A 5,521-nucleotide genomic window follows, 5' to 3' on the forward strand; every position below is an offset into this window, starting at 1 on the left:
AGAGGGTGAGAGCGGCTGTGATAATACCCAGACGATGATGTGGCACAAAGCACCGTCGATTGAGAGTGCTTAGGCTGCTGATTATCCTCGACATTGGGTCTTGCCGCAACGTAGAGTTGCCGAACACCGTCGTGCAGAGGGTGAGAGCGGCTGTGATAATACCCAGACGATGATGTGGCACAAAGCACCGTCGATTGAGAGTGCTTAGGCTGCTGATTATCCTCGACATTGGGATACATCAAGAGCGGAACATGTGAAGGGCATGAAACAATAAACGATCAATAACGAGGAGACGAGAGGGCGTGAACAGAGACAAGACCGGAGAGGGTGTATGGCCAAAATTACCCCTCTCCACATGAAACATGGGGTTCTGTCAAGATCCTGCCACTAGACCACGAAAAACATGACATGATGCGGCAGAATCATGACAGATCTTATTAAGTGGCAGCAGCAACTCCCACGGCAGTCCAAGTGGAAGGAAAAAACACCTGGTATCACCTGTACCACTGCACAAGAGTTCCTAAAGAAAAATAAACAGGAACAGGAGAAAGTAGACCGGAAACAAACGAGCAAGAACATCTGATAGTTGAAAATAATGAATTGCAAAGTGTGACAGAAGGAATTGAACAAAACAATGAAAATAATAACTTTGACAATATGTCTGATTGTCATATGCTTGTCTCAAGCTCAAGCTACAGTCAACACTACAACTCCAGATCCCATAACTGAGACTCTCAACCACACTTCCCTACCATTAACTTTTCAGCTCTCAACGAAACCCAGTAACAACTCAGTACCAGGACTGTATGGAAAACAACGTAGGAACATCGAGGTGGATTACAGCATGTATGAACAAAATACTGAACTCAACATTTTGCGTGAAACAGCACAAAGTAACCTATAGTATGAATGGCAACATTTACAACAACAGAACTAAAACAGAAAGACTGCCTATTTTGTACAAAATCGCCTGTAAACCAATTAATAATAGTTCCAAATCCATTCAATTATGAACATTGCGCTAAATTCAACAGAGACTTTTGCCAATTGGAAAAAGAAATAAGACCATATTGTCCAGCTGAATGTTTAGGCTTCTTAAGCCACTCTAGACTGAAGCATTTCTTCAACTATAGACCACAGATGAGAACTAATTGTAGTACAAAATTACCAAGAACACGAGCACTTTGTCAAATACACAAGGGTTATCAATGTGGGACCGTTTAAAGGTCTCCTCAGGCGAGCACTTTCAACAAGTTGGTATGATTTATTAGGGTCTTCATGAAATGTCTGGAACATATTTTGGTTAAAAACACGCAATGGCTGTGTAAACAAAACCCTTCTTGCCTCATCAAAAACAGCTATGCTCACAGTAACCCGTTTTGGTGCATGTCTCTTTAACTGATAATGAGTTACAACGAACCCCACCCCCCTTCTGACCAGCATGTCAACAGTACTGCCATGGCAATGGTTTAGCTAAATGATATTTCCTGAATTCTTCTGCGGTCTCAAATCATTCGTCCAGAGACAAAAAAATCAGTCACAGCAAACAGTGCATCCTAATGCACTTACGTTGTGCGTGTATGCTTACCTAAAATCCAAGGAATCCACTGCAGATCTCAGCTGAATTAAATGGATTTTAGCGCTTGTCATTCACAAGTTATAACGTTACACACACAACGTGAGAGCTAGTTTGCTGTGACAGATTTTTCAGCCCAAGCACGAATGATTTGAGATGTTTAAAAAAACTAACCCCAGTTTTCACCCCTGTTCATTAGCAAAACAAACAGCTTGCCGCAGCTAAACATATTAACGCACATAATGTATTAACATTCATACAGCTAAACTCCAAGTGTCCATCTGCACTTATATACAGTAAGTTTAACACTGGCTTTGAATGTTCTATTTAGCACGTGACTGACTTACTGTAGCTCCCTTCGCTATCATATGCTAACGTTATCCTCCTATATATATACGGTACATTTACGTCAATTCAGACTGTTGATAACTATTACTTACATCGGCAGCTTTGTCTCATTCAGCTGGTCTCGATCCCTCTTGAGGAACAATTTTGAAGCTAATCCTGCTTGTACTGTCCCAGGTTGAAAAAGCACTCCGGTTTGAAGTGATACGCGCAAACAAGCAGGTTTTTACTTATGGTTTCTGATGGATTTCCACTAAAAATAGAATAAATCCACTCCTGTCTCTTCCTAGGTTTGGACTCTGTGCAGCGACTACATTGCATGTTGTCCACGAATTTTAGCCATGGCGTCACGTACACCGCTGTCGCTTGTGAAAACAACAATGGCGGAGTGCGGTGGGTGGAACTGTGTAGATTAAGGGGCGGTAACATTATAATAAAATCCGCTTTGGACGTCACAATCAGAGCGAAATCTGAATGGCTCGATTTCTCACATGCTTGCAGGGAAAGGCACACCAAAACAAACTTACTGGGTTCTTATTTTTCACGTTTTCTGGGTTGCTAGATGAACCGGGGACCCGATTATAGCACTTAAACACAGAAAAAATGGGGTTATCATCTGAAGTCTCATTTAAAGGAAAATGTAGTGTTATTTAAAATTTAAATATAATAACATCATGGAATGTTGGGGCTTCTATGAGAGCTCCACCCCTTCGGGCACCAGGAATGAGAAAAGGAAAGAAAATAGATCATCTCATTTTATTTGTTTATATTTACTCTTATTTCAATTTATTGTTATATATATTCTACATAACTGTGACAACCACAGGCAAGCGCAGAACCAATTGCACGCACATGCTTTAAACAAGTTTATTCTTAACTATAATCTTTTGTTATTATCAGAATCTTTTACTTGCTCCTTGTCAATGGTAGAGGGAGAGGTTTGGTCCTGGTAGACCTCAGAGAACTGTTACATAAATGGTTATTGGTAATGACAAAATGTGACTTTTTAGTCATTAGATAGTTATAATCAAGAAAACTGAGTTATGAAACAATTCTCTGAATGAAATCAGTCAAATGAGATGTGACCGTCTCAAAGGGCAAAATGTTGAAGATTTTATAGCTAAACTAATCCCAATAATCCCTTATATGTGGAGAGAGAAGTTTTGGCCTTCCACATTCCCTCTCTCTCCGGTGTCGCGTCTCTGTTCCCGCACTTTCGTCTCGAAAGGGCTCGAATTCCAGGGCTTCGGCTCCGCCTGGCGGCATCCATGATGAGCGGGGGAGGACAGCCTCATGGACGATGTCTGCAGACCTCCCCGATGCAGAACCTCCTCCCTCTCCCACTGATTGTTTGCAGTCGACCACTAGTCCAGTGGTTCGGAGGAGGGGGAGGAGGCGTCACAAGGAGGCGCCCAGTCCGGTGCAGCCGGAGTCCAGTCCGGTGCAGCCGGCGTCCAGTCCGGTGCAGCCGGTGATCGAGCCGGCGATTCACCCGGTGATGCAGCCGGCATCCCAGCCGGTGCAGCCGGCATCCAGTCCGGTGCAACAGCCTGCGTTCTGTCCGGTGCAGCTGGAATCCAGTCCGGTGCAGCCGGTATCCAGTCCGGTGCAGCCAGCATCCCGTCCAGTGTTCAGTCCAGTGTCCAGTCCGGCAGTCCAGCCGGTAATTCAGCCGGCGTTCCAGCCAGCCTTCCAGCCGATGACTCAGCCGGCCTTCCAGCCAGTGACTCAGCCGGCCCCCAGCCTTGCACAACCGGCCGTTCAGCCCGGTGCAACTGGAGATCCAGTCGGCATCCCGCCGGCGTCCAGTCCGGTGCAGCCGGAGATTCAGTCGGTGACTCTGCTGGCCTTCCGGCCGATGACTCAGCCGGCCTCCAGGCCGAGAACTCAGCCGGCTTTCCAGCCGGGGAGTCTGCTGGCCTTCCAGCCGGTGATTCAGCCGGCCTTCAGGCCGAGAACTCAGCCGGCCTTCCAGCCAGGGAGTCTGCCGGTGATTCAGCCGGACTTCCAGCTGGTGATTCAGCTGGCATTCCAGCCGGCAACTCAGTCGGTCTTCCAGTCGGCGACTCAGCCGGTCCCCAGCCTTGTGCGGCCGGCCTTCCAGCCGGCACCCAGCCTTGTCCGGCCGACAGTTCCCCGCAGGACTTCCCCTGTTAAGTCCCCAGGGACCAAGACTTTCCCCCTGTGGACTTTGTTGTTCCCCCTCCCTTGTTTTTTTTTTATTATGTCACCCCGACCCCATGATTATTCACTTTTGTCTGCCCCTGATCTTGTTCACCATGTGTTGTTGGTTCTTGTCTTTGTCACAGTCTGTCTTGTCCTGTTTGTCACCTTGAGGAGCGTCAGGATATCGCTCCTTAAGGCGGGGGTTCTGTCGTCATTCTGACTCATCTTGTCATGTCTTTCTTGATCTTGTGGCAGAATCACGACAGGTTCCCTTGTTTAATGTGGAGAGAGAAGTTTTGGCCTTCCAAATTCCCTCTCTCTCCGGTATCGCGTCTCTGTTCCCGCCCTTTCGTCTCCTTAGTTACATTGTTAATTAGTTCATGCCCCGCATGTGTCCCTTCTTGATTTGCTCCCCTTTATATAGTCCTCATGTTTCATTGTTCTGTCCTCGGTCATTGTCTCTGGTTGTACCTCTGTGCCTTGTGCTGTTTTTGTTACCTGACCCATGCTCGTGTTCCTGTTCCTGTTCGTGATCATTCTGTAAGTCTAGTTAGTGTTAGTTCATTGTAGTTTTGTCTAGTGTTGTACTTAGTCTTTGTTAGTTTAGTTTAGTCAGTTTATGTTCCTGTTTACCTGTTATATCATTTCCCTTGTTATCGTGTCTTGTTTTCCCCGCCGTGGGTTTTTGTTTTGTGTTTCTTGTAATAATAAAAGTCTTTGTGTTAACCCCTTCATCCCCCGCTGCCTGCAATTGGGTTCTTCGCCGTGTCTCATGACAGGGAGAGAACAGCTTACTCACATGAGAGAGAGAGTCTGCAGCTCACATGATTATAATCACATGTTGAAAATTAAATCAGGATGCTATAGAATCGGCCTTCACTATTAATAATAGTGTGCCTGAGAAGACGAGTATTTAAACTGGGCTGGAAGAAGAGATGTTACTTGTTCTGTTGTTGTTCTGCAGGCAACTCGGCTTTATGTCTTTGATTGTATCTTTGATATTAAAGTCTTCCTTTGGCAATGGAACTCACAGTTTTGAGAGTGATTCTTCACAGCGAAAAAAAAACACAACAGCTTCAGATGGCAGGTGGCTGATGACTGATGGATCGTTGCTCGCCCACTGTCTCAGATCAAAGCCTCCCGAGCTTAGGAGGCTGCAGCGCTTGTCTACAATGTCCTTTGCTGTTTCCCTTGAGGTAATGCTTTGAAGACAGTTGTCCACAGAGAAAGAATTCTCCACCGAGACCATGGACTCACTGTGTTCCTGTATGGAATGCCAAAATTGACAATATTAAAAATAAATAAATACAAAAATAAATCCATGAAGAAATGTAAAAAAGCACAAATAAATGAGTATTTGTGCTTTTATTTCCTTATTTATGTGTAATTACATATATTTTTCCACGTTTATTTATTTTTTCATAAATTTATTTA

This window comes from Triplophysa rosa, linkage group LG25 (assembly GCF_024868665.1).
Source record: "Triplophysa rosa linkage group LG25, Trosa_1v2, whole genome shotgun sequence".
NCBI classification, from domain to species: Eukaryota; Metazoa; Chordata; class Actinopteri; order Cypriniformes; family Nemacheilidae; genus Triplophysa; species Triplophysa rosa.